This window comes from Theropithecus gelada, chromosome 15, assembly GCF_003255815.1.
Source record: "Theropithecus gelada isolate Dixy chromosome 15, Tgel_1.0, whole genome shotgun sequence".
NCBI lineage: Eukaryota > Metazoa > Chordata > Mammalia > Primates > Cercopithecidae > Theropithecus > Theropithecus gelada.
This window is the reverse complement of record NC_037683.1, coordinates 96,456,417-96,468,866: the sequence shown is the minus strand read 5'-3', so window position 1 is coordinate 96,468,866 and position 12,450 is coordinate 96,456,417.

Genomic DNA, 12,450 nt, shown 5'->3' with positions numbered 1-12,450 from the left:
GATCTAACAATGTACATATTACATCCCCTGGAGCTAAAATAAATTTTTGAGTGTTTTGAGATCAAATTCATAGGCTTCTGTAGGAAGAAATCTATTGTGGTCTCAGAACATAATTTGTCTTTAGTTAGAATAGTAGCTTGGGAAAAAGGTGAGTGTGTCCTTAGCAGCTGTGAAATAGTAAATTAAGAACAAGGAAATGTTGACATGCCTATCATTCTGATAGTTCTAACATTAAAATAAGCATAACTGCCTAAGAATTGTTTATAATTATTTATAATGTATAAACCCTGTCTACTTTCAAAAAGACTTTGAGACTTTTTATAGGTAAAAACACATACACACACACACATACAACTGGGAAATTCAAAATTATATTAAGAAAAAACCGATTGGAAACCAGTTAGAGAAATAATATAAATAGAACTGGGGTTAGGCTGAGAACTGCAGTTTAACAATGGAAGTCTATACAGACTCAATTCAGACTGTAAGTTGGAATTTGCTGGAAGGTAAGGCAACATGGGGAACAAAATAAACATCATGGTCCTTTCTGCCATCTAAAAAGAGGCCTACCAATACATCACAAAGGCAAAATTAATACTCTTTAAGGAGAATTGATCATAGGATCCTTCTACAATATTAAGAAACTGAAAACTTTAATCAGACAAAATTGCATAAGGTTATGCAGATGATGGTCAGTTGGTATTTTCTTATTTTTAAAATTTTAAGTAAGTTATTAATAGAATTTCCAGTCTTCCGGCATTCTACCACCATTTCCTTGTAATGACATCACTTCTTTCCCTGCAAGTTGATTACTATGTTTCTAACTGGTTTAAAAAATCTTAGAGGTGATGAAGGTAAAAGACTGGTTTGAACATAAAAACATTCCTTGCCAATGCATAAAGTTAACTTGTGCTATGAGAATATGTGAAATGTGTCTGTCCTTCCCTTCTTTCTACAGTGCAGGGTTGACAAACTTTCTGTAAAGGGCCAGAGGGGAACTATTTTAGGCTTTGCAGGCTATATGCGTGTCACAGCTACTCAGCCATTTTCTTGCAGCGTGAAAGCTAATGAGTATGACCATGTTACAATAAGGCTTTATGGACACTGAAATTTGAATTTCGCATAATTTTCACATGTCCTAAAATATGTTTCTTTTTATTTTTTTTAAACATAAAAACCATTTCAGTGAATAAGCCCTAGAATAGTGGGTGGTGGGCTGGATTTACTGACATCTGGTATCTCTGAAAGGGCCAACATCCTGGTTTTTAACTTAAGTATTCTCAACATACCCTCACTAAACACAGACAGGTGACAAATTCTAAAAATAGATTTGTAATTCTCAAGTTTGATGCTATCTTTCTCCTTTGAGAAACAATCAGTACTAGTCATAGCCAATGATATTTGAAAGACTCTTCATGCATTTATCATGCTTAGAATCCAGGCTCAGCTATATCCACTCCAGATAATCTGTGGTCTTTTATTTTCATCTTCTTTTTTGTTGTTAGATTGAAGATTCTCCATCTCTATGGCTGCACCATCACTTCTGACCTGAGCAAAATAAAAGAAGCTTACGGAAGTGTCAAAGTATTTCATGACATATCTGCCCTTACCTGCTACCATTTTCAGGAAAATAGAATTTCTGCCAACAAAGATATTGAAAATATACATAAATATGCCCAGGAGTTTTCCCCATTAAAATGAGATATACATTATTTTTTGGTTTGGAAATAATCAAGAAATAATTGTATGTGAAACTTCAGCATCATACCAAATAATGCATTTTTCTATGCCAAACACCACCTCCTCCAAATAATGATAAAGTTAAAAAGCCTAAAACTTTAAATATTGGTATTTTCTTGCTTATTAACATTATTGGTTTGTAATGGTTTTAACTCTTAACTGAGATTACTACTAACTGGCATATTGTAATCTATTTTCCTTTAGCCACTCAACATATCATGAGAGAAGAGTAAGTCAGAAAGCTCTAGAAGGAATATTTTACTCTTTAGTATTTAATGGTATGTACAGTGGCTTTATATGTACACTACAGCAAATATGGTGGTGATTTCTGCAGGCCTTGTGCCAGGACATGGCAGTGGCTTCCAGAAAGCCCATACATCACATAGGGTTCTTTCTCAACTGCACCCTTAGACATGAGTCTGTAGAAAACATTGCATGCCAAGGAAGTGATTGTACACTGCCTTCACTGGGTTACCATTCAGAGGAGGATTCATGTCAGTGTGGAAGGTTAAAGGAGGTAAGAAAGATAAGCAGTAGCACAACATTGACAACAAGCACCATGGTGGGGTGGGTGGAAGGTGGGGTGCTGGGGGTGGTGACTTTGTCTCAGTATCATTGCTGAGGGTTATGGAGATCAACCTCAAAAGTATTCTGTGTAGAGGGCAAGAGAGTTGGGGTATTTATTCTACCATGCATTGTTCATGGGCTGCTTTCAGAGGGGATACAAATTTCCAGGCACCTATGGCTCTCTGAATACACAGGTAAAGCAAACCCTACCAGCAGGAGGGTACTCCTCCAAGAAGTGATGCAGGGGCTGGTTTGTGGAAATGCATGGGGGGCTTATGGGGATGGGGCTGAGCAAAACAGCATCTGCTACATGTGTGATAGAGAGAAATGTGCCACAAATTTGAACTGGGTGATCTGGGTTTGAACCCTACTTCTACTAGCTGTGTGATTTTATTTATATCACTCAACCTGATGCTTAGTGTTCTCCTCTCTAAAATCGAGAAACATACTTTATGAAGGATGCTTAAAAGAGTAAATAACATAGCTGTGATGGTTAATATTGAGTGCCAACTTTATTGGATTGAAGGATGCAAAGTATTGTTCCTGTGTGTGTGTGTGAGGGAGTTGCCAAAGGAGATTAACATTTGAGTGAGTGGACTGGAAGAGGCAGACCCACCCTCAATCTGGGTGTTCACAATCTAATCAGCTGCCAGTGTGGCTAGGATAAAGCAGGCAGAAGAAAGTGGAATGAGCAGACTTGCTAAGTCTTCTGGTTTTCATCTTTCTCCCAAGATAGATGCTTCCTACCTTCAAATGTAAGACTCCAAGTTCTTCAGCTTTTGGACTCTTGGACTTACACCAGTGGTTTGCCAGGGGCTCTTGGGCCTTTGGCCACAGACTGAAGGCTGTACTGTTGGCTTCACTACTTTTGAGGTTTTGGACTCAGACTGGCTTCCTTGATCCTCAGCTTGCAGATGGCCTATTGTGGTCCTTCACCTTGTGCTCATGTGAGTCAATACTCCTTAATAAACTCCCCTTCATATATACATCTATCCTATTAGTTCTGTCCCTCTAGAGAACCCTGACTAATGCAGCGGAAAAGCAGCACAGTGGGGAAAAGACACTGGACAGAGGAAACAGCATGCAGGAAGTACAGAGTCTTAAAAATAGTGCATAATATTTTGGAAACAGTATGGCTGGAGGGCAGGGTATATGGGCAGAAGGTGTGAGGATGGTGATGGGGTTGTGGGATACTTAGAAGGGAAGCCTAATCTCTGTATGGAAGGTCAGGCAAATGATACTAAGTTAAGGACTGAAGTAGGGGAGGAAGATACCTGGTCAACAGGGTGGACTGAGCTGATGTGGGAAATACATCATCCTACTTCAAACATACAGAAATGTAGAAAACAAATTTAAGAAAAAGATTAAAGATGGTCTCAAAATTTCAACTGCTCCTCCTGCATCAAGAGGTGGAGACTAATGACCTTCCCGTTGAGTCTGGGTTGGCCTTAGTGATGAATAGAATGTGCCAGACCAATAGAAGGTAGCAGAGCTAATGTTCTGGGACTTCCAAAGCTAGATTGTATAAGAAGCGTTGCAGCTTTGGAACAAGACTCATTGAATATTCATCCTTAAAACCCTGAGACAATAAGAAACCCACTTACCAGATGGAGATACCATGTGAAGAAGCCCTGAGGCCACATGGAAAGTGAGAGTTGGATTAGAATGAAATCCATCAGTATAATTCACCACCGTTAACAAAATGAAGGAAGCCAGGTGCAGTGGCTCACACCTGTAATCCCAGCACTTCAGGAGGCCAAGATGGGCAGACTGCTTGAGATCAGGAGTTCAAAACCAGCCTGGGCAATGATGAAACACCCCATCTCTACAAAAAATGTAAAAATTAGCTAGGTGTGGTGGTGTGCACCTGTGGTTCCAGCTACTCGGGAGGCTGAGGTGGGAGGATGGCTTGAGAACTGGAGGAAGAGGTTGCCGTGAGCTGAGATGGTGTCACTGCACTCATGCCTGGGTGGCAGAGCCAGACCTTGTCTCAAAAAAACAAAAAAACACAGAACGAAAGAGCAAAAACAACACCATCATTTAAGTAGATGCCAGAAGCATCGAACAAAATGCAAAATCTACTCATGATAAATATTCTCAGCCATGTATGAAAAGAGAATTTCCAAAACCAATAAAGGGCATCTACAGAAAGACCCTCTCGTCACCATCACAATGGTGAAAGATGAAGTGATTCCTCCCCATCTCCTGTGACTAGGAATAAATCAAGACTATCTGTTCTTACTATTGCAATTCTACCTTGTATTAGAAGTCCAAAACCAGTGCAACAAAGCAAGAAAAAGAAATAAAAGACATACAGATTGAAAATGAAGAAGGCAAACCATCTTTTCTTCCCTATAGATGACATAATTGTGTATGGAGAAAATTCTAAGAAGTCTATAAAACAGCCACCAGAATTAAAAAGTGAGTTTAGCAAGGTCTCAGAATATAAGTGCGTCATTATAAAAATCAACTGAATTTTTATATACTGGTAATAACTGGAGATTGAAATTACAGTGTTATGTCTTTTACAATAGCATAAAAATCAGAATATACTTAGGGATAAGTTTAACAAAATATGTGAAAGACCTATAAATCATAACCTATACAACATTGTTGAGAGAAAATAATCTCACTGATGGGCAGATTCATCTCTCTGATGGGATGAATCTCACTGATGGGCAGATTCAATACTGTTATCAATTCTCCCAAAATTAAGCTATAAGATTCAACACAATCATGATATCTACAGAATGTATTTTTGTGTAAATTGACAAACTGATCTTAAAATTTCTACGGTAATACCTAGGACCAGGAGTATCTAAAACAACTTTGAAAAAAGAATAACAAATTTGGAAGACTGATACTACTTGATTTTGCAACTTATATTCACCTTATTATTAGGCAATGTAATCAAGACCATATGGTGTTCGTGAAAGAACAGATGAGAAATCAACAGAAAGGAATGTAATGTAGAGCCCAGAAATAAACCCACACATATGTAGTCATTTGATTTCTAACAAAGGTGATTCAACAGGGAGGGGATAGTGTTTTCTATTTTTTAAAATAACGCTGGAAGAACTGAATATCCATATAGAGAAAAGTGAACTTTAACTTTTTATTCACTTAATACACAAAAATTAACTTAAAATGTATCATAAAAGCAATGGTAAATAAAACTTTAATATTTCTAGTAAGAAAAGGGATACCTTTGCAACTCTGGGTAGACAGATGCTTCTTAAATGGGTCACAAAAATACATACCATAAAAGAAAAACTGATAAGTTGAACTTCATCAAAACGAAAACTACTCTTAAAAAGTTACCATTGAAAAAATGAAAAGGCAAAGCACAGGAGATTTTCAAAGTACCTATATATGTGACAGAGGACTTGTTTCCAGAATATGTAAAGAACTCTTACAACTGAATAAAATGATACAGTAAAAAGTGGACAAATGATTTGAACAGACATTTCACAAAAGATGCAAGAATGGTTGAAGACATATGAAAAGCTGTGCAACATCATTAGTCAACAGAGAAATGCAAATTAAACCTACAGTCCACATTACATATCTAATTTAAGAATTAGAATGCTTAAAGAGACTGATGCTTTAAGAATTAGAATTCTTAAAGAGACTGATGCTACCAAGGGTTGACAAGAATGTGGAGCAACTAGAATTCTCTTACATTTCAGGTGGGAATGTTAAATTGTACAGTCACTTTGGAAAGCACTTAGTTGCTTATAAAGCTAAATATGTATCTGCCATATGACCCAGCAATCTTACTGCTAAGAACTTCCTCAAGAGAAAATAAAACGTATGTTCCTTAATACAAAGACTTGCACAGGAATAGTCAAGGCAGTTTTATTCACAATAGCAAAACCTGGAAATGACCCAAATGTCAATCAACAAAGTAATGGATGCACACTCTGTAGTATAATGTATAATGTGATCCTACTCATTACTACAAAGAAATGAACTACTGAATTAATCTAAACACCTTCTGCTGAGCAAAGAAAGCCATGCATGGAAGAGTGCATAGTGTACAATACTACTGACATAGTATAAAACTCTAGAAAAAACACCATCATATTAAATCTGTATTGAGCAAGAGTAGGTTGGTGGTGAACTGGGGTCTGCAATTGGGTGAAAGATTGATGGGAAGGGAGTCAATGACAATTTTGGCATTGTGGAAATATTCTACATCTTGGTTAAGTGGAAGTTAAACAGATATTTACATCTGTGCAAGTTCACTAAACTATACTTTAAAATGGGTACATTTTATTGTATGTAAATTTTACCTCATTAAAAGTGATTGATAAATAATTTCATTCTCAGTAACAGTGGTCGAAACTCTCAAGTTTATTTATGCTGAAGAAACTTAAGTAGGATGTTTCTTAGGTATCCTCAGAGTTTCATAACACATTACTTCTTCTCTAAAGTAGTATTTGCTTTAAAGGTTTTAACAGTTTCTGTTTGCAAAAAGTATTATCAGTTACAGTTGGACAATATTAAATGGCACGTTTACAAGACCAAAAATTAAAGTCCTCAAAAGCTACTCTATTTTAACATAAACTTGCATGACAAATAGTTTTCAGTACAACAACCTGTCATGTTCTGCAACCGGCCTTTTGTCAGAGTTTTGATCCTTTAACACCTCCTTCCTCGTTTTATTTCTTCTTTAAGAAAACAAACTTACACTTGTGTATTAGTTTACAATTACTGTAAACAAATGACCACAAACTTAGCAACTTAAAACACCATTTATCATCTCAGTTCTGTGGTTCAAAAGTCCAGGAACAGCTGAATTGCGTTCTCAGCTCAGTATCTCACAATGCCAAAATCAATATGTCGATTTGATTTCAAGCTGGGGATGTGTTCTCATCGCAAGCTCAGAGTCCTCTGCCAAGCTCAGTCAGGTTGTTGGCAGGTTTCAATTCCTTGCAGCTACAGGACTGAGGTACCCATTTCCTTGCTGGCTGTCAGCAGGGTGACATCCTCAGCTCCTTAGAGGCTATCTTCAGGTCCTAGCCACCTCTTGTTCTCATGACACTTCTTCAAAGCCAGGAGGGGAATGGAATCATATAATGTCATCACAGGAGTGATTATCCCATCATATTCACAGGTCCTGCTCACTTCGAAGGGGACTGTGCAGAGTATGTACACCAAGGGGTGGGAACCAGGGTGCCATTGTAGAATTCTGCTTACCACAGTTTGCTTTTTCTGCTGTCCAAAAGTGAACTGAGGTCCACTTATTTTTATTAGATTTGATTTCTCAACTTGTTTCATATATAATATGAAACAGCGGCCAGGTATGGTGGCTCACGCCTGTAATCTTAGCACTTCAGAAGGCCGAGGCAGGTGGATCGCCAGCCAAGGTGTTTGAGACCAGCCTGGGCAACAGGGAGAAACCCCAGCTCTACAAAAAATACAAAAAAAAATTAGCTGGGAGTAGTGGTGCGTGCCTATAGTCCCAGTGACTCCAGCGACCGAGATGGGAGGATTACCTGAGCCCAGGGAGGTTGAGGCTGCAGTGAGCCGTGATCACACCACTGCACTCCAGCCTGCGAGAGAGTGAGACCCTGTCACAAAAAATAAATACATAAATAATAAATAAAAACACAGACTTTTGTCTTAACTGAGAGGAGCAAGATGGATGAGACACAGTTTGCTAACGTGGAAAAATGATATGAGTTTTGCTTAGTCATCACAAAATGGAATCAGAAGTTTGAAATGCAACACTTCTTGCTCAGTTCTAATAATGAACACCAACTCTGCTCTGGCTCGAGACATGAAATGGTATTTGATATTGTTTGGAGCCTTACAGAGATACTTAATTTTTTAAAATTTTTTTAAAATTTAAAATGATACTTAAGTTTAAAAAATTTTTTAAAATTTGCCAAAATCTGGTAACTGTCAACACAATACCTATACAGCAATGCTATAAATCAATTATAGAAACAATATGCAGTCAAAGGGGAAGTTCAACTGGGTCTCTAATGCTTTATTTAAAAAAAATAGATCTGAGGAAAATAGAATAGGATGTTCACATTTGCTAATTATGGATAGCAGTATATAAGTGTTATTATTTTCTCTTTTTCATGCCTTACATAAAGGGTAAGTAGATCATTATGATATATGCTGACACATTCCTTTTTGCAAAATCTCCTACATTTTTCCTGTAACTTCCTTAGGAATAGTAAGCTCTGAGTATATATTCATGAGAAACTAAGACTCAGCTCTTACAGGGGTATGTATGTTTCAGAGTGTTCCTGAACCTACTAGTTGGTGCCTCAGTGGTATGCCATTACTAAGATATCTAGTTCCATTTTAAATGGCATTTCGGATCTTTCTGGGGCAAAGTAACTGCAGTGTTAAGTCATACTCTGAGAAGCACTCTCATACCCGAAGAAAATTTTACGGGGTGGATTACAATAGGCTTCCACTAAAAGCTTTCCCCACTTACCAGATGAAAAGCAGGTTACAGTGGTGTTGCTCCTTCCCGTTATGGGAAGTTGGGCCAATTTATGATGTAGGAGCAAGGGATCACTTCTCATGACTCACCACCCTAGTCACTGTCTAAGATGAGATCGCCTCAAGTATGTTTTGAGAGCACTAAGTCTGTGGAAAGCTCACGGCAATTGAAACCCAACCAAACCAAAACCCAAAACTCAAAGTTACCATAGTCAAATACGTTTAGGAAATATTCGATCGAACAGCTTTATCTCGAAGGAATATAGGATTCTTTCTAAAATTTATTTGTGTTTTACAAATGTATCTGATCACAAAACTATTTCTTTCCAAAGATGTCTTTTCACTGCTTTGAGAAACATGCTCTAACAAGATTATCTCTGATTTTTAAAATCTTTGAGCAGGCAGAGAGGAAGCTGATCTTTCAAAAAGTCATGATGACAATCATGGGCAAGCTCTCCTTACCTAATAATTCACTGGCTCTCAAAGGCTGCTCTGTTATCTCCAGTTCCTGGCTAGCTGTTTCTGGATGCTAAAATAAAAAAGAAGCACCTCCTATTTCTTTCTTTTCTCTTTGCTGTTTCTTGAAAATAATTAGAGACAGATTATATGACAGTGGCTTTCCCCTGAGTATATCTGGGGTTATTCAAAAACATTCCTGCTGCTTGATACCTGAACTGACATACACACTAAGTGATGTGTTTGTGAGTGGCAGGTCACAATGCAATTGTGTAAACGTTTGTAGAAAAAGCAGGATCCAATTCTTTTACTTAAGCCGGGAAATGGTTTGGTTGGACAGAAGAGAGAAAAGCTAAAAGATCTGCTTGATATTCACATTTTGTCCTGATAATAAGGAGCTACTAACTTAATCATGTGATGAAGTGTGGCTTATTTGGGGGACAGTAAAAGCCCTGAGAGAGACTAAAGGGTGAAATATTTGATCTATGTGGTAGCAGCAAATTACAGAGGGCTCTGGATGCTCGGATGAAGAGTTTACCCTTAGTTCTCTTTTTACTGGAGCACCACTGGGGGTTTATGAGTTAGGGTACAGGCTTCCTCAACCTCAGCACAATTGGTGTTTTTGGCCAGATAATTCTTTGTAATGGGAAGGAGAGGAGGCTCTGGCCTGTGCATTATAGGATATTCCGCAGCATCCCTGCAGCTATCTACTAGATGCCAGGAGCATCTCCCCCTTATCAAATTAAGACAGCCAAAAATGTCATCAGACACTGCCAAATGTCCCCTGGGAAACAAAATTGTTACCTGATTGAGAATTAAAGAGCTGAAGAATGACAAAATAATTGGTGTTTAAGAAGGACTGTCCAGCTGTGGTTGTGCAGAATAAACAGGAGGATGGCAGGACAAGAGCCTGGCAGAATATATTAGAGGCTGTCCCTTTACCTTAGGTGTGGTATATTGTAACAGTAAGGGCCTTCAATGAAGTACATTTCTCTGTATCCCTGTTTTTTTGTAGTCCCCTCCCACATTGACTTAGGGCTTGGCCATGTGACTTGCCTATGTGTCTTGTCAATGGAATATCAGCAAATATGACACAAGCTAAAGCTTGAAGAGCACTTGTACATTGGGGCTTACTGGCTTGGAACATTGCCACCATGTGACAAAACCCATGCTAGCTTCCTGAAGACGCATGGCCCAGCCAACAGCCAGCACTAGCTTCCAGAAAAATGAGTGAGGCTCTATAACCATTCAGCCCCAATTGAGTCAACAAGAAAGCCACCTAAGAGATCCCAGGTCAGCTAGCAGACAAACCACCTAGCTGAGCTCTGCCCAAACTGATGATAATGGAATTATGAACAAATAAAATGGTAGCACTTTTAAATCACTACTGCTGTTATGCAGTGATAAATAACTGATATCGTAGGTCTGAAGTATATTAACATTGGTAGAAATAAGAATAAGAAAATGCATGCACAAGACATTTGGAATAATTCGTGTTTTTTTGTTGTTGTTTTGTTTTTTGACGTAGTCTTGCTCTATCGCCCAGGCTGGAGTGCAGTGGTGTGATCTCAGCTCACTGCAACCTCTGCCTCCTGGGTTCGAGTGATTCTCCTGCCTCACCTCCCAAGCAGCTGGGACTAAAGGTGCCTGCCACCACACCCAGCTAATTTTTTGTAATTTTAGTAGAGACAGGCTTTCACTATGTTGGTTAGACTGGTCTCGAACTCCCAACCTCAAGTGATCCACTGACTTCAGCCTCCCAAAGTGCTGGGATTATAGGCATGAACCACCGTGCCAGGCCAATTCATGTTTCTTGATGACTCTTCAATGAAGGGGCTTAGGGAAAGGGCAAAGCAAGTCACAGAACATAAAAATTCAGAAATAATGAGCACAAAGGTCAGAGTGAAAATTCAGGAATAAACTTGTGCAAGCAGTCTTCAGAAAAGCACTTCTGCCTAAGCAGTTAAAAACATGAAAGCATCTATTTTGAAAGACATAGATATCCATTAATTGCTAACAGTAGAAATATAATAATAGTTCAAAGATTTAGTTTAATAAGTATATTTGTAAAGCTTTAAAGGCATTACCAAACTAGCCACTTTTTAATTCATACGGAAAATCAATCTTTAGAATAAACAGGAAAGCACATAAGCTCAAAATCAATAACAACTTATATTGCACTAATGATAAGATTCATTTCAATGTAGCAGCTGTCCAACTGTATACAACTATATTCACTTAACAATTAGGTTGCTAAGACCAGGACTTCTAATGGAATGCCTCTCATAATTTACCAGTTAAATTTGCAGGTGGGGGTTATCAGTAGTAGTTACAGTTTAATAGAAGCTGTTAGCGTTGAACATGTTTATTGTACAATTCAAGAGGAAATAGGTCCTCAGATGTTTAGCACTTAGCTCTATGTTTAAGAACACTAGCCTGGTAGGAACGTGTTAGTAATATCCCCTACTTAATGATCATATTTTTAAAAAATCAAAGTAATAAACGATAAAGAGAATCCAGAATGAGATAAAAGAAAAACACAGAGTCAGAAAGTCTAAAATGTGGAGGAAATGGATAACGTAAATAAAGTAAAAATGAGCCAAATGTATCTTCACAGGCTGTGAGAATCGCCTAAAGGCACGGTTACAAAAGCCATAAGACAGACTGAGGGTCTCCTGGAAATGGATGGACAAGTGTTTAAAAGGATCAAAATGGGTGGATTTTAAAGATCTCATATCCATTAAGCAATCAGTATTAAAGAAACAATAGTATTGTCGGAAAAAGTGTTTAAAACCAAAGGGTAACATACCTTTGGATATATAATTTCCATGAAGTTTGTTTAAAGAAAAAAAACCTCCAAAACGACCTGTCTTTGTTTAAACAATGCTGCCTGCCAAGCAATTTTGTTTATTAAATTTTTTCTCAGGTTTAGGAGACAAGGATTGAGAAAAAATGTGGAATTGGATATCTGGAAGATCTGTGTTTAAGCAGTGGGACCTTAACGTTAGACGCACAGAAATGCGTTAACGAAAGCCAGTAAAACTGAGAATGGGGTCTTCTGGTAAATCTTGTACTTTGTTTTGTAAGAAACTTGTATGTAAAGAAGTTTACCAAGTTTCGGGAATAAGATAATAAAATGCACTTAACCCATTCGGATTCCTACCCCTACCTACCTTACCTCTGGCCGGTTAGCTTCTCACGCGCGCGCCGGCACCTTCT